The following is a 19,235-nucleotide window of genomic DNA, read 5'->3' as shown; positions in this document are numbered from 1 at the left end:
CACTATCCATGTGTTATCGCTTGTTTTCTCTTATAATAACGCAAACAATTGCACCATAAAATATATTTACTTACTTTACTATCAAATATTACGAATAAGGTGATCTGCGACCATGTCTAAATGTCTATAACAATTATTACTTATCTTATGCACGTTCTTTCTTTTAGAAAAGAAATAAACCAAAAACATGTATATGTAATATTTGTTTTTTACGAGCAGTGAAGTACTAAAGATTTACATCTTCAAAATATGTTGAAAGTCTAAGGAAAAGATGTTACAACATTTAAGATAATAGTCTGAGGATCTCATAAGTAAAATACTAATAAACGATCTTTTTACTAAAGTAATTTGAGGACACCATGACAATCACCTTTCAATATACAGCAACGGGAAGTAAAATGGATCAATTAAGGCATTCACTATTCAAAAAAAGAGCAGGAAATGAAAGTGTTATAGCTACATATTTTTTTTTTAAAATATGAATTTTCTACTCTATCCATGGCAGAATTCCTTGTAATTTAATCTTATGAATCGAAAAATGGGAAATGTGAATAATAGAAGATTTATAGCTGGTTTTAGTTTTAATGTACAAGAAAAGAACGTGCTAATGACCATCTTTACAGGGAAAGAACATGTCATGTTCAACCTTTCTTACAGATGCATATCTTCTGTTGATTCCCTTCTTTATAGCATTATGAAAATCAATACTAGAACTCATTGTTATAGCAATGCTATTTTCACATTACCGTGAGACTTTTTGTTCGAGATCAGTTAAGCACAGTTGGAGTACCTGTGTTCCGGGTGGTATCTTTGGTATCAAAAGCTCTTCGGAGGAGGAAACAATAAATACTTCAACTGTAAAACACAAACCAGTTAGGATGCAAATGAGAGTGGTTATGAAAAAAAAAATAGAGTCCACTCCCATAAAATAGAGGAAGACTGTGGATGTATACGTAACTGTTTTGAGAAGATTAATTCTCAAGAAAGGTCTAGTATCATTGCGAAATTTAATGATTTAGAAGCCTGTAATGAGCAATCATTACGAATTAGTGGCCTTATCAGCATGCACTTCAGTGCATGGCAGCCATGTTCCGCGAAGAAAACAAAAACTGGCCTGCACTGCCGTAAGCATGTTATACACGAACAAAAGTTTTGGGTAAATTCGCTGATTTCGAGGCTCTGTAAAAACAATTCTATGAAGGGGAGGAACATGAGATTTAGAATTTAAGGAGTTATCCGAAATATCCAAGCAAGAAATCATATCTTTCTCTCAACTCATCAAATTGATTAGATACTTCCCAATGAGATAGACACGTGAAATTCTTCATAAAGTTACCTTATAATGACTTGAGTAATGAAAATGTCCGAAATGTGATGAATGTGCTATGGGACACTTTTTATGGGCAAAAACTGGTCCTCAGCCAAGCAGAAATGGTTTCACTCATCCACTCATCACATTGATTAGCTAGTTGCCAATGCGATAGAGACGTGAAACTCTCAATAAACATACCTTATAATGATTAGACTATGGAAGAAGTCCGAAATGTGGGTAATGTGCTATGGATTTTTTTGTGGGCGAAAAACTGTCCGTTGGCAAGCAACAAATCGTTTCAACTCACTCACTCATCACATTAATAAGCTTGTTCCCAATGAGATAAAGGCGCGAAACTCTGCATAAATGTACCTTATAATGACTTGAGTGTGAAAAAGTCCGAAATATGAAGAAGTGTTGTGGAAAATTTTTCATGGGTGAAAAACTGCCCTTAACCAAACAGAGATCGGTTCATTCACTCACTCATAGGAGGGGCAATCCAAATGAAATCGACCAATGATGGTTGCTGACAAAATTTATTTTTTAAATTAATTTTTTACGTAAGTTTTTACCACATTCAGGGAGTTGAAAATGGGTATTCATTTACTTTTGAGCTACGCAGGTTTAGTATAGGCCATTTTGTATAGGCGCCTGAGCGTATTTTGAACATTTTAGTGCATTACGTTAAACGCTGTTACTTTTTAGTTTTTAAAGATAATGAGTTGAAACCAAAACCATGTGAAAGATAATGGAATTAACAATATTCTATGTTCTGTGCACATTAAGACATGGTTCAGAACGTCGAGGAAAGAAGTTCTGAACATTTAGGTTGGAAACCTAAAAATTGAAATTTTGAAATGTATATTTTGAAACGAAATAAATGAGACTCACCTTCAATTTTATGTATACAGAAATACTAGGTAATAGACAACGTCCCAAACAAGTTTCAGATGTGAAAACTATGTACTTGATTTTTTGGAAATTTTTTAACATTGCAAATTTTCGAAAATCATGTATTTTCACCATCAAATATCTCAGGGAGGACAGAAGTAAAAAATCTCAAATTTACACAAAATAGACGAGTGTTATGCAGCAACAAGTGCGTGAAACTGCATCACTGAGACTCGAGTAGTTTCTCAGTTATAAGGTTTTACTTCAGTGGGACTTAATATCATGAAGCGCTATTGAAGTGAATATAAACTTTGCAGCAATAGTCAAAATAACACAAGAGTAATGTTAAATGGGTAAGTGTGCATAACTTGTGAATCATATTTTATACTAAAATCGAAAGTCCTCTGTTATTTCTACTTATCTATTTCTATTTATCTATAGCGCTGCTGTTAACCTTCCTACTACCATGGGGTCTTAACAATGCATAATTCGTGTACCGTATTACATAAAAAACTGAAAAAAAAATGGATTTTCATATTTCCTTAAGAACTCCATTTTTTTACATTGTGGTACTTTTTGTGATTATGTGTGCCCAAGTTTTTCTACTTCCTGCACTGAATACCATTGGGGTCATATGGGACCCCAGCAATTATTAATTAGCTTTTGTATTTTCTGATAGATGTCAGTAATTCCTAGGAATGACTTTTGACACAAGTCGCTCTTCAATTGTTTCCTCGAATGTTTGAATGGCACCATGCCATCATACCATTGGGGTAATATGGGACCCCAGCAATTATTAATTAGCTTTTGTATTTTCTGATAGATGTCAGTAATTCCTAGGAATGACTTTTGACACAAGTCGCTCTTCAATTGTTTCCTCGAATGTTTGAATGGCACCATGGCATCATACCATTGGGGTCATATGGGACCCCAGCAATTATTAATTAGCTTTTGTATTTTCTGATAGATGTCAGTAATTCCTAGGAATGACTTTTGACACAAGTCGCTCTTCAATTGTTTCCTCGAATGTTTGAATGGCACCATGGCATCAAAAAAGCTCTCTTGCGAAGACATATCGAAAATTTGGAATGAAGAAATCATTTATTCCGACTTTTCGCCAGAAGATCTTGCAAGTTTTGATATTTTATCTAGTGACGATGGGGAAATAGATGAAATTTTGGACAATAATTATATAGACGAATAAGATTCAGATTCATATCTCGATTCTGAAAATATGTGTACGCTTGAAAGAAGCACTAATGATACCTCAACAACTGCTACATACAAGTAAGTTTATTCTTGTTACATTTCTGTTGTTGTCAATCATTGTTGTTAATTATTTTATTATTTTATACAAATGATGAAACGCGTGTTCGATATACAATCATGTATTATAAAAGTTGAAAACAATGATCTGGTTTGTTTCGAGTTTACCGTCCCTGGAGTATACCGTAGAGGCTAAAGGAGACGTGGACCAACTGATTACAGGGCATTACTGCCGTATCGCCGGACCACACACACACACACACAAAAAAAAGATTATTTACTTACTCTCAAAAGATACTAGGCTGTCACCCTGGCTCATTTGGTAGTCATTATTGTTCGGTATATAGTGTGGACGTATAGCATAAAAACTAGTGCATAAAACACGTACCAACTTGTACTAGGTGGCCACTGAAAAGCACGAATGCTATCTATCCGAGTCAGTGCACAAGCGAAACAGGCGGCCCGAGCGGTAGCGAGGTGCGTCCGTAGGGAGCAGACAGGTCAGAAGTGGTGGGTATACGCATGAACTAGGATAGTGGAAGAACACTTTATGTGTTATAAAATGCCGGCTAGACTAAAGTGAAGTGCCGTCTATGATGAGAATAAATGAAATTGCTGAAAGAAAAAGTGGGAGGAAACGGATGAACCCCAAGGAAACCCACGCGCACGGTGTTCGTCTACCACAAATTATACTTGGCTCCAACTGGGATCGAACCAGCAATCTCACACACCAGATGTGAACACGCTACCAATGAGCCACCGGAGCATAGTATTCAATGTTGTGTTTCTGAATGATCTACTAAAATATTTTCTAATGAGCAAGATCAACTACGATGAAACATATTTCAATCCTTGTTCTGATTTGGATTCTAATTTACTTCAGTCATGTAATGTTACTGCATTATTTTTATTTATTTTCTCTTTCTTTTATCTTATGAATCTGCATTTTCTTTTCAGGTCGAAGAATGGACAAGAAACCTACAATAGTTGTCCAGTAAGGGACTCTCAGGGTAAGACTCCGTCCCGCAATATTATCAAGACTGCAACAGGGCCAACACGGCATAGCATCAGGAATGTGGATACGACTCAATCTGCTTTCGAACTTTTCGTGAGACCCAATATTCTTGAAATTATTTTGAAGTGGACAAACAAGGAAGGTTCTATTACATATGGTGATAAATGGGTGTATGTTGATAAGGGTGAACTTCAGTGTTTCATAGGCCTTCTTATACTGGCTGGAGTATACAAAGCACACAATGAAGGTATTACACATTTGTGGAATAAAGAAGATGGGCGACCTATTTTCAACAAATCAATGTCGAGGAATAGATTTACACAGATTTCTCGATGCCTTCGGTTTGATGACGCTGAACAACGACGCAAAAACCGTAGTCCTGAGAAATTATCTGCAATCAGAGACGTTTTTGATGCATGGGTAAGTACCGTACAGGATGCATATGTAGCAGGAGGTAACATTACTATTGATGAACAATTAGTGTCATTTCGAGGACGCTGCCCTTTTCGTCAGTACCTTCCATCCAAACAGGGAAAGTATGGGATTAAATTTTGGGTAGCGTGCGATAGTGAAACATCCTATGCTCTGAATCTTCAAGTATACAAAGGAAAGGAGCCTAATCAGCAAAGAGAAGCAAACCAAGGTGAGCGGGTAGTATTGGATTTGATCAAAGGACTTGAGGGGAGCGGGAGGAACGTTACCACTGATAATTTTTTTTACAAGTTTGCATCTTGCCAGAGAACTTGAAAAAAGAAAATTAACTTTACTGGGAACAATCAGAAAGAATCGTAATGAATTACCGCTTGAATTCACACAGTCTAACGGGAGAGATGTACATTCATCCTTTTTCGGATTTCAGGATTCAATCACTAGAGTTTCTTATTGCCCAAAGAAGGGGAAAGTTGTAACTCTTCTAAGCAGCATGCACTTCTCCAATGATATTGACGAAAGAAAAGAAGCCAAACCGCAAATTATATTAGATTACAATGCGACAAAATCAGGTGTGGATACAATGGATAAACTAGTGAGAACATATACCACAAAAAGAATGACTAGAAGATGGCCGATGGTTATCTTTTACAATATTCTAGACATCAGTGCGCTCAACGCTTGCATCATTTGGCTTTCATTCAATCCTGAATGGAACAGCAGAAGTAATTACAGAAGGAGAATATTTCTTCTTTAACTAGGGAAGTCTCTAACTGCTCAAAACCGAATCGGCGCGCAGAAATCTCATGTATATCTTCAGAAGCAAATAAAGGTCGAAAGCGTGGTCGTTGTCATCTCTGTGAGCGGTCTCTTGACAGGAAGCATCAGGATATATGCAAGAAGTGTAACACATTAGTGTGTAAGCAACACTCAGTTATTGTTTTTGTCAAATGTGATAACTACTAAAAATTACAATATGATTTTGTGCGTGTCCTTTTCTGAGTATTTGTTTAAGTTTCTTGGAGATCAAAATGTAATGAACAAAAAAAAACAACAACAAAAAAAAAAAACGCTCGTAAGCAAATAGTTTCAGAACTGTTTTATAGTCTAGTTGTATGTCTAAAATACAGTATTAGACTGGAAAATTCAGCCAATTATATTTTTTCTTATGTGAGTAACTGTCCTTAATTTATATAATAGGGCGTATGTTATCAATTTATAAACACATTAAGGGTATTATGTGACCAGAAATATATAAATTTATAACATAATGTATAAACAAACATATTACAATGTAAAAGTTAGCAAAATTAAATTTTCCTTTTAAAAAAGATAGGGTTTCTTAAATAAATGAAATGGGGTCATCAGTGACCCCAATGGTATTCAATGTAGTGAAAAAATTCCGGTAGTAGAAGGGTTAAGATATTAGTGAGGTAAATAGTTCACAAATTTGTGTACAGAGTTTGACAAAGTACGACCTGTAGGAGTTGTGATCTCTGTGGGTTTGAGTTCCCGGCTAATCTTACTGATTGGCACCCACACTTTGTCATTCGTAGATAGTTTAAAAGAGGCTAATGGGCCATGGCGATGGAAAAGTAATCAAAAAATCGTTATTTTCCTGACTGAAGTCTTCAATTCTCCCAATCCACCATTTCTGTCATAAATATAGGCTACGGTTTCATTAGGTGAAAATGATAAGATGCTATGTTCTGGAAGTACTGAAGTATTGTAATCAGTAAATACATCGGATTGTGAGTATTCATAATATCTGATTTGTGTTTTCGTCAGAGGTACAAATCTATAATATGATCTGATATTAATATCTCTTTTACAAGTAGTAAATCTCAAATTTGATGCTGTTTGACTGCACTTCTTATGATGAAATATAGACAAACTGTATGAATGAGATATTATATCAACACAATACATGTTCAGCTTTCAAAATCACTGCAACAACTTGAACTCAGAAACTACTCAAGTCTCAGTGATGCTCTTTGACGCACTACTTACTGCACAACTATCGTCTATTATTTGCAAATTTGAGATTTTTCACTTCTGTCCTGCCTGAGATATTTGATGGTGAAAATACTCGATTTTAAAAAATTCAAAATTTCCAAAAAAAAATCAAGTGCATAGTTTCCAGATTTTAAACTTGTTTGGGACATTGTTTACTACCTAATCTCTATGTAGACAGAATATTGAAGGTGAGTCTTATTTATTTCGTTTCATAATGTATGTTACAAAATGGCCATTTGTAGGTTTCCAACGTAAATGTTCAGAGCTTCGTTTCTCGACGTTCTAAAGTACTCCTCAATGTGCAGAGAACACAAAATATTGTCCATTTCATTATCTTTAATATGATTTTAGTTTGAACTCATTACTTATAAAATCTAAAAATTACAGCGTTTGACGGCATACTGTGAAAGTACAAGATATGCTTAGGCGCCTATACAAAATAGCCGCCACAAATAGCTAAAAAATAAATGAATGCCCGTTTTCAACTCCCTGAATCTGGTACTATCTTAGGTAAAAAGCTAAAACGTAAATAAATTTTGTCAGCAACCTTTGACCTTGAAAGTGGTCGATTTTATTTGGATTGCCCCAGCATTGATTAGGTACATCTCAAAGAGATAGAGGCGTAAATCTCTTCATAAAGGTACCGTACCTAATAATGAGCTGAACATGGGAATTGTCCGAAATTTAAGGAATGTGTTTCGGGAAATTCATATGGGTGAAAACTGTCCTTGGCCAAATAGAAATCGGTTCACTCACTCATCACATTGACTTGGTATTTCTCAACGAGATAAGACGTGAATCTGTGCATAAAGGTATCTTATAATGACCTGAGTATGGAGAAAAGCCCGAAATTTAAGGAATGTGCTTTGGAATTTTTAATGGGCGAATAACTCTTCTTACCCAAACAGAGATCGCTTCATTCACTCATTCATCATTGATTACGTACTTCCTAATTAGATAGAGACGTAAAATGCTACATAATGGTACCTACCATTTTCCATAATGACTTGAGTATGGAAAATGTTCTGAATTTATGGAATGTACTATGGCAATCTTTATGGGCGAAAAACTGTCTGTAACCATTAGGTTTTTCTTATTGAAATCAAGATCTGAAACTTTCCATAAAGGTACCTTGTAATGGCTTGAGTATGGAATTTGAGTAATTTGCTATGGGAAATTTTTCAATGGCAAAAAACTGTCCTTACAAGCAGAACTTGGGAACTTTTCCGTTATTCCACACACCATGTGCATACTGATAATGTTGTCAGTCGTCTGAGTGGTCGAGTGGCTACTTTTCTCGCTAGTCTATTGGCTATCACGTGTGCCTTTCGTGTACGAGGTCTCGGGTTCTTTTCCGGATTTAAGAACTTTTGGAATTTTATCTGTCCTCGATTTTCTGTGTTCTGCTCTGTCGTTCTAGGTTAATAGAAAAACGAGCTAAGCTCACTGAGAAATATTTGTTATCCGAATAGCGGCATATTGTACAAATATACTGAATCCTTATGTTTACTACAGAAATCAATACTTAGCATACGTTATCCATATGCTACTTACGTACTCTCCTCTTAGATGTAACACCATGTCTGATATCTAACAGTCTCCCGTACATTTACAACTATTAAATCACTGGTTGCTTTTCTATTAAATTTGAGCCATTAAATAATACACACTCCGTCCTTTTTTGATTCCATTTATTTATACCTGGTTGTCCTGACAACGACGTTCCAAAACCTTATTATTTTTAAACATTTGAATAGCTTTATATATTAACATTATAATTATAATTATACACTATTTCTTTTTATTTATCTTCTTCTGATAGTAAAATCAGCCAGCCTAGTACATATTTGGAATCTTTTATGGCCGAAAATTACAAATATACAATGTACTGTTGTACATTACATACGTATACATATGTTGCGTACGTCAGCTATAAGTTACATACGTCTATCTGTATGTGAGATCCTGACCGCTGATATACATTTCTTTCGTTCGTACGGAAAGTACGTAAGTATAATACGTTTAATCGGAACACTTAACGGAAAGTATGTATAAAACATACTTTTTCAGTTACAAGTTTAGCGTACATTAAGTCGAAAAACTACAGGATGTACACAGGTAACCTACTTTTCTAACTTACACTACATACTTTTTTCCTCACTAGTCAGTATGCGAGTAAAACAAATAAAATCTAGTAATAAGTAGTTAAGCAAGTTACTGAGGCACGCTCGGTGAATCAATTAACTTTAAAAAAACGGTGACCTAAGGCGCGTTCATATTAGGGTAAATATCGTGGTTGGAAATCCAGACAAGGAAAGCTAATATTTTTTTTTCTTTTTTCGCTGAATATTTTTTCCTTTATTGCAGTCATTGGTATTACTTGTAAATAGATATTGAAATTAAATTGATAAGTAAGAGAATGTTGAGGTGGTCATATTTAGAATTAATTAAGTTTTCCAAGAAATGAGATTCCAATTTTTTGGCTTTTATATGAGATATGTTGGTGGCAAATGTAATTAAGTTTACAAGCTATGTGAAGGATGTATATCATTGGAAGGAAAACCCGAGGCAACATGCGCGTCATGTAATGAACTCCGAAATTTCACAATAGGAAGGGTAGAGAACAACTGTTGAAACACCAGCCATGTGTAGTGATATAGCATGGAGGATTCAGCACCAAGGGTTTTGGAACCCTGTTTAGCTCCTCGTATTTAGGTAATGAAAAATGAGATACTAGTGATCGTGATTTTGTAGCTCAGGTAGATGAACTAGAATCTCGTTTGGACATAACTGTATGACAGATATTTAATAGAATAAATCCTCCCTACTGGCCTATTGGCTAGCATGTGCGCCTTTGGTGTACAGAGCCATGGATTAGATTCCCGGTGGGAGAGCCCTTGAGAACTTATGTTACATGTAACACATTATAACTTTTCTAAAAATATAGAACTTAAAATTGAAATCCAACAATATGCGGCAATTGAGAATCCCATATACGATATTGATATGGTGAACTAAAAATAAAGAAATAAAACCTGAACAAAAACACCAGAGGGCGGTTGAGTAGTGCAGCCAAGTTCGTCAGACTCAAAAAGTGTTGAGATGAGGATGAATGAACCAAGTTCCTTTGCCACTCCATCTAAAACAAACACTGGAAGTTGGAGCGAGGTGTCAAGGAAAATTATCTTAAGGAGCCTTAAGGATAGTGGTGCTTAGCCACCAAACTTTTTGAGCCACCAACCTTTTGAATATCAGCTTCGCTAAGGCGCTAAGGCGCTAAGGCACATATACAGGGTGTTTAATAAGTAATGGTCATAAATTAAACCGTAGATAGTACGTACCAAAACTAACAAAAAAGCCTTAGTAAACATGTGTCCGCAAACGCTTCGTAACGGAGATAGGGGCTGTCGAAAGTGTGGGAAAATGAAGATTAGAGACGAATATCTGAAAAAGTATGAATCGGACAGAGGGCGATCCAATGAATGACTATCGAAGTCAGACATGCGCTATGCAGAAATGCATGGTTGATAACTCTGCAATGCGCGCGCAAGGGATTCCCCAAAGAAACGGAGGGATTCGCGGAAAATTGTCTAAGGAAAGGGAGCTCGAGATGAACATCGAGGGCGAGTCTATCCACCAGTAATTCATACGTCGTGGTACCAGGTCGAAAGCTCGAAAAGATACAAAATGGCGGAAAATGTTTACATGCCGTGTGTGGTTGCAGAACGAGCAGGAAATGAGAGAGGTAATCGAAGTGTGGTGATGTACGTTCAAAATTACTCCAGGAAGAATTCCTACAACTAATGCATACGTACAAGTGTGGCAGCACCCAGGTAAATCAAACGGTATGCAAGGCACTGATGAAGCATTATGTGCTAAGCAGTTAACGTAACGAATATCTGCAAACTCGATTGCAATGGGAAAAGCATGACAACATTCGAGTATGTGGGAGGCGAATCTGAAACATTCCGTATGTTGAACGTGTAAGTGTATTACAACAAGCAAAAAATGATGGACATATCGTGTTTCTCCATATCAACAAACAGAAATCCTCATGTTGGTAATGTGTACAGCATTAATCATAAGGTAAACAGTAAATACCCAGTTATGTAACTACAGAAGAGATGCGTGAGAAATTAACGTACCTCTATCATTAAAGTAAATGTTGGAAGTGTCATCCATTCATGCGAATGCATGCTCGTATCCGTTTTCGCAAAGATCTACGTACTCGTGATAACATGTCGGCATCCTGTTCAATATGTCCGCACCATTGTTCCACCCTTTCTCGAAGGTCTTCTAATGTTGCAACAGGGGTAAAATAAACTTGCGATTACACATGGCCCCAGAGAAAAGAAATCTAAAGGATTTAAGTCCGGGGAGCGCGGTGGCCTAGCAATAGGAACCCCACGTCCTATTCACTTTCGTCCGAACTGGGCATATAAATGTTCTCTGACAAGATTTAGGAGATGTGCTGGCGCTCCATCATGCATAAACCACAGTCGCTGACGCCTATCGAGAGGTATATCTTCGAGTAGAAGCGGCAAACCGTGTTGGAGAAAAATCCAAATATGAGACTGCAGTTAATGCATTAGGAAGAAAGAATGGTCTTACGAGCTGATCACCTAAGAGTTCTACCCACACATTTAAGGAAAACCTACGCTGATGTCCTAACTCCACTATTGCATGTGGATTCTTAGGGGCCCATACATGAGAATTGTGAAAATTAACAATGCCATTCCGGGTGAATTGTGCTTCATCAGTAAATAGGACTTCATCAGTGAAATGAGGATTGCCAGTAATTTATCTGCGATGCCACTGACAAAACTGCATTCTCGTCTGAAAGTCTGTGGGAGGGCAGAGGTTGGACACGTTGCAGATGTTATGGGTACTACTGCTGTTCATGGAGAATGTGCCATACGAGAGCATTGGATACGCGTTCGGCAAGTCCCACACGTCTTGTGCCCGTTCCTGGGTTTTCGTCCACTGCCTGTAGTACGCGTTCTTCTATTCAAGGGTACGTACTGTCCTTGGACTTCCCGGCCTGGAACAATGTGTAAAGCTCCCATGTTCCCGTAGCCGCTGATGTATTCTGAGGAATTTTCTTCGGTCTGGTTGCTGTCTCGTATGGAAAGTCTCGCGATATAACCTAACGGCCTCTACCGCATTCCCGTTTGCTTTGCCGTACATAAAGTGCATGTCAACATACTCAATATTACTGTACATTGTATCAATGGCAAGGTTAACAATAATTTAGTAACACACTAATAGCACTAATTAACACTGCACAATAGTATTCCCGTGGCTTTGCAACACTACTGAAACTATTGCACTGTTCCCCGCAATACGATGAAGTAAGTACATACACAACACTGTAAAGGCACGCGCGTTTGACACCTCTTCAACACACAGAACTACTACATTCACTGTAGGCAAGAAAGACAAGTGAAGACAACGAACCTCTACACTCTGAATCATTCTCCCAAGCGACTACTCTGGTACGACGAAAGCATGTAGACCTGTAGCAGAACCCTTCAGGCAACATAACAAACAAACGTGGAAAGACAAGCGTGTTTCCAATTCACGTCTGTAATCTAAACAATGTAGAGTTCTTCCATTCCATATTTCCTGGTTTACCAGCTGATTGACAGAACTGCGTGTACAGGTTTTTTCTTTACGTATACGTACAAGGGAGGAACCAAATAATGAGCAATCTACAGGCGCTCGATTGATTGAGTTATTGTTGTTGTAAACGAGCTTAGGAGCTTCGAAGGACAGGACCTACGATTTGGAAAATCTGAGATCAGAACCAGTGCATTCAGTGGGCACTTCAGCGGATTTGAACTCGTAACTTCATGCACCCAAGGTGAGCTCAACGTCTGTTGCAACCCCGATTCAGTATTTCCAGCTGGCTTGCATGTTCAACCAGTGTTCCTTTCGCCCATTCCATTCATTTTCGCGCATCGTTTGTTTTACCTTGGTATTGGTACAGTAAAGGACTACTCTGTACATGTGCATTCGTGTTAGGAATCTGCTCTGAAGTAGTTCAGAACATGTACCACCACCTTTTTTCGATTGCCTCTCTCATTTCCTGTTGGTTATGCAACCCCACAAGGCACGTAAACATTTTGCGCCATTTTGTATCTTTTCGAGCTTTTGAACTGGTACCACGACGTATGAATTACTGGTGGATAGACTCGCCCTCGATGTTCATCTCGAGCCCCCTTTCCTTAGACAATTTTCCTGGAATCTCTCCGTTTCTTTGGGGAATCCCTTGCGCGCGCATTGCAGAGTTATCAACCATGCATTTCTGCATAGCGCATGTCTGACTTCGATAGTCATTCATTGGACCGCCCTCTGTCCGATTCATACTTTTTGAGATATTCGTCTCTAAACTTCATTTTCCCACACTTTTGACAGCCCCTATCTCCGTTACGAAGCGTTTGCGGACACATGTTTACTAAGGCTTTTTTGTTAGTTTTGGCATGTACTATCTACGGTTTAATTTATGACCACTACTTATTAAACACCCTATATAGTATACTACAGTAAGATGGGTGGTTCGAAACCCTGACAAGAAATATTTATAATTCTCCACGAGCTGTCAAGGAAATTGACGAGCCTTGGGAATGGTGCCTGTTAGCGTGGTGGATTTGGGGGCCACCACCAGCCTTGGGGCTGGAAGGTCCTGGCCGTGAAACAAGAAACAGACACCTTGGTGTATTCGAATATGTTAAACACCTCGAGCCAAGTTTCAGATGCAGTGGACAAGGAACTTGACTCATCCATCCTCATCTCAACACTTTTTTGGGGCTAACGAACTTGGCTGCACATTTTTGCATTTCCTTTTGTTTTTGTTCAGATTACTCCAGTTTCACTAACAAGAAGAAAGTAGGCCTTGGTAAACGAACTTCGGAGCCATCTTTTGCGAGATAGTAGTGCACATTTAAAGTGTTAATGTGCCCCGCTGGGAGAGTGCAATAGTTGGTAATAGCGGAGAAAAAGGTCTGAAATTTTCCGATTCGCCACATATATGATACGACACGTTTAGTTATCAAGTGGCTGCGTTGCAGAGTGAGGAGCATCTACATCTCACGTGCAAAGGTCCCGGGTTCGACTCCCGTTCGAGTCATTTTTTGTCTTTTTTTTAAACTTTAACAAATAAAGTAGCTATTTGTAACTACAAGTAATATATTAATTCACCATATCTCTATAAGCATAAGAGAATAAAAATGTTCAAATCAGTAGTAAAACTTTTGAAATTTTTAATACCATATGTACGTTCACGTACAATTCCGTAACGCGCAGACCTAATTCACAATATATATTGCTTACGCAAATTTCGTAGCAGTGTTGCCAGATTTGTAGATTAAAAAGTAGCGAAGATGTGGTCCAAAAGTAGAAAATTTGAATTACGGAAGTACTCCAAACATAAAAACGAATTTTTGCAACTATACAGTTTTACCAATAAGTCATCGATTGAATGGAAACACCTCAAGTTGGAAATCCAGTAGAAAGACAATATACAATAAATTAAGCAGACCACAATATGTAAAAAGATTGACGTTTCTCATTTCGAAAGAAATACACGTTTGTACTTAAGTTAGCTTGTAGGATCTGAAATACCATTTACGAAATCTACGGCACGTTTCTTCAGTTATTTCTCACTTCTTTAATATATATGGAAAATTCTTTTCTTGCAAGTCAGAAATTTTGGGCTTTTTAGTCATACTTTCCTCATTATGCTAACATGGATAAAACAGTAATTAAATTCGCAAATAGCTCCGTTCACCTTCTAGGTCTAGGCATTAATTGCGACAGTGCAATTAATTGATGGAACAAAGGTTCAGTGTTGTCAGATGTGAAGATTAAAACATTCTAAACTAAGAATTGAACTAGTATTAAACATATTAGATTTAATAATAGAATATTCAGCACAAAATTGTATTGCATTATATAGTACCAATAAAGTTTGAGGATTTTCTATATGAAAATATAAAAGTAGCGCAACTATTAAGAGTTATTTTTAAGATAATTAAAAATTATAAAGATAATTAAAAATAGTTCAAAAAGTAGCTTGTCCCCCAATTTGAAATTTTGATAGCGAGAACACTTTAAAAATCACCTAATAGGCTGCTTGTAGCCCAACCTAGCAACGTAGATAAATTTTATACAACGTTACTGTTCTACCTATAGTTTAGATATCTACCTAAACTACTGCTGTAACCAAGAAACTTTTAGAAAATTAATAAACTGAAAAGAAAAAATCATCGACTTCAGAAACAAATACAGAATTAAAACTAAAAGAAGAAAAGAAAAGATATTAGCCGACTTCAGTGAAGACTCTACCCAGAAGGAAATAACAATATTAAAGCACTACGAAGGAGGAAACTCTTCATCAAAATCATCTATTAAAAAAAGGACTCTAAAATAAAATTGGAGAAAAGCCCAAAAATTAATTTATATATATATATATATATATATATATATATATATATATATATATATATATATATATATATATATATATATATATATATATATATATATATATATAAAGTAAGTTTGGTTGGTGAATTTATGAGGAATTACTTTGTTTAGTTTCACATAGACTTTTAAAAATAGCAACACTAAGGATATATATATATATATATATATATATATATATATATATATATATATATATATATATATATATATATATATATATACCTTAACGTCAGTTTACTCCTATTTAATGAATATTTTGTCCATAGGAAATTATTAAAGTGTAGTTTTTTTTAATAATAAAACGAAATTGTCACGTCATGGTATTATCACCATACTAGGAATGACCACCAAAATGTTCCAAAGTGTGGAAAGGTCTGACTATATATAAGTTGCAAAAACGTGTTTTCGTACTACGTATAGTTCCTCAGTTACAAATATTTAAACTTATCCATCATTTTATTAGTGTATAGACTAGATAGTTGTAGATGGAACAACGACGTCATACTAAAAATTAGCCATCAAGGTGCCGTTGCCCGGAATCTGAAAGAGGACATTTCATTTCGTAACAAAAAGCAAAGAAAAAGATTATAAGTTACGGTCACCCAACAAATAATCTTGTAGGTTATCCAAATATTAGTATTATTAATATTAATAATAAAATAATAATAATAATAATAATAGTAGTAGTAGTAGTAGTAGTAGTAGTAATATTGTTTTTGGTTTGCAAAGAAATAGATTTGTTAACAATTTTTTTGCTTGCTACGCTCGCAATCCAAACGTTTCAATAAGAACCAAAACAATCTTTTTACTTATTACTTTAAGAAAGTTATTATATATGAATTCTTAATGACGATGTGATACACATGTTGCCAAGTAATGACATACAGTGTACCCAGGAGCGTTTTAAAAATCGGATAGTGTCAAACTTTGTAATACGTGTTCGGCGTTTTGATGATGATGAGTTTGGTTAGTTAATCAACTTTTCTACCGAATCAGACCACTACGGTTTGAATGAGGGTATGATAAATGAGAAAAATGAAGACACACAAACAAGGTGCTGTTTAAGCGGGAATATTAAAAATGAAGGTAAACAAGGGGAATAATAAGATTTTCGAACTCGAATTTTGAGAACTTTAGTTTGCCAGACTTATTTATTCTATTTATCTGTATCTGTGTCCATTTGTCTGGAAAACAACAAGTCTGAAGAGCTACTTGATTTATCACCATCAGATTTGGACAGGATGTAGAGTCTAAAGTCTATTTTGTTGAAGGAAGCCATCCATCCACCGAAAATCGGTGAAATAAACCATTACTGGTGTTAATATTTATCGCTTAAGATCAACAACTATAATAGATAGGGAAAAGAGTTTCTCGAAATTCATTAACTGTTACAAGAATACATTTTATATCAATCCTTGATTCACCACTAAAACCGGATGTGAATAGAAATTCACTACAATTTATAATTTTAATATTGAACTATAAAGAGGAAAAATGATACGGGAAAGCGAGAAGTGACTTCCTGGGAATAGTTTTAGCGTTCTAAGATTTGGTACTCCAGCTTCTCTAATTATCCGTCTATTCAAACCGAAGGAGACAGTAATAAACTAGTTCTGATTTTGACATTTATCGCTACAGAGTACAAACTGTGATAGATAGCGAGAACTGGTTTTCTGCAATCAATGAAGTATTCTACGTATATTTTATATATCTACACTTTCTACTAAAACCTAAATGATAGTAATCTTGTACCTCTTGCGGTTTCAATACTAGTTGAGAAAGTTACATGGCATACAAACTAAATGTCCTTAACTGGTGTAGACATTACACTATTACTTGTTGCATGTACTCACACTTTGAACAGTTCCGTATTTTTTAAATTGTTCTTGCAATTTCATCATTTTCTATCCGGAATTGTGCTAAAAGTAATACTAAATCAGTTATTGTTGCAACTCGTTATTCAGAGAACACAATACATATTTTGCCTTCTTCTTCATTTATTATTTCTGGTTTTACTTGTGTTTAGACTGTAGATTCCCATCTTCACTGCTAAAATTTTATATCTAACTACTAGAATCCGAAACCGCTGAGATGGCGAATCATCTGCTAGCGCTATTCAGAATACAGGAAACAACCTGCCCAAAAGTTGCAACATAAGTGGGAGCAAAGTGGGAAATTGAAGCTTGTAGATTTACGAATAGAAATACCGAAACAACAAAGTAAGAATGGTTTTTAATTTTGCCTCCATTTCTCGTCTCAACCTTGTGTTTTCTTCAATATTTTATCAAGTAAGTTGTAGAGGCTGCGTCATGTCTATATCAACGATATACCAACCTACGTAATTATCATTTACTAAGTTTCAACTGTTCATTAAGGTATGGGATTAAAAATGACAAGAGTATAGTTTAAAACTAACTGTTCAGGCACCTTGTTGCGTGTCAGTCTCTTTATTATGCACTGTACTGTATATTCTATTTCCATAACAGGAATTACGTTAATAAATAATATACACAAATTATTATTGTTTCATTATAAACATGTTTGATATGCCTTAAGCAAAAACACTTATATGGGCTAAGGCAACTACAGAAAAAGAATGACATAAGTTCAAAAGATTTGAAAATGAAATGGAAATTAAGATACCTTCTAATTCATTGTATTTCAACCATGACTGTAAAAGATGCTGTGAGTAGACCCAGAGCACGAGGGTTTGAATGGAACCCGATACCAAAATTTTCACATGCTTTTCTGTACAATTCACAAACTAACTGGACAAACAATGGCAACTCAGCAATCATCATTCATGGGATATTCAGTTTTCTGCTCCTCCTTATTTTTAAAATTGTTACAAACTCTATAGACAATCTTGCGAGCCTCTTTGTATAGCACATGATGCTATTATCTCCCTCTCTATTAGTGAAAATATAGGATTAAGTTTTAAAACAAAAACACGTTTGATCTCTGCTCACTATAGTAATCTGTTAAGGAATTGATAGGTAATAGGTTCCAGTGACAAGTGAGAGAGTGGGGTTTGTTACTGCGCGTTCAAATTAAAATTGTCTTCCGAGCAAGTCCAGAGTCTAACTTCTCTTCTTTATCCTTCAACTCTTATTGTTTACTAAACCCTTTTTCGTTCCAATCAAAATTGCATTTTTGTTTTAGCCTCATATTCTTTATATTTTTTATAACAATATATGTATGTTAACAGTATTATTTAAAGATGAAAAAGAGAAAAATTAAAAATATATTTACCTTACAAATTCCTATTTATTCAAAACAATATGGAATACATTATATAAAATATTGAAGAGTAACTAAATGAGTACGTTATAATTGTGTACATTTTTAGTATTAGTAATTATAATAGTTCAAAATATCCCATAGATGCCATTATTCCAAGAAAATTAGATTGTTTCTATATAATTTCTGAGAAAAAGTACAAATTACACAGTTATGAAAGTTTCCTTCTTACTATATAAAGTAAAAATTTTATGGATAACCATATGATAAGCAAACTCTACGCTACATTCAATAATTATCTTTATTACACACACCTTTCTTTAATTATTTGTTCTAAATTTACATTGAAACGTCAGAACGATGAAAATAGTATACCATCGTCTTTATGCAAGTAAACGCTGTGAATGTAGTTAAAGATATATTTGCAATAAATGAAACATAATGCTAACATCACATTATACCTATATTTACCTTTTATAGTGATAAAAAATTGTCAGTACAATAAGCAATATTGTTAGAAAAAATTACCATAGCTTTTTCTTTCTCAGTTGAACTTCAGCATTGTCATAGAATTAAAAC

This window comes from Thermobia domestica, chromosome 9 (genome assembly GCF_964235325.1).
Source record: "Thermobia domestica chromosome 9, izTheDome1.hap1.1, whole genome shotgun sequence".
Taxonomy (NCBI): domain Eukaryota; kingdom Metazoa; phylum Arthropoda; class Insecta; order Zygentoma; family Lepismatidae; genus Thermobia; species Thermobia domestica.
This window is presented reverse-complemented; position numbering follows the sequence as displayed.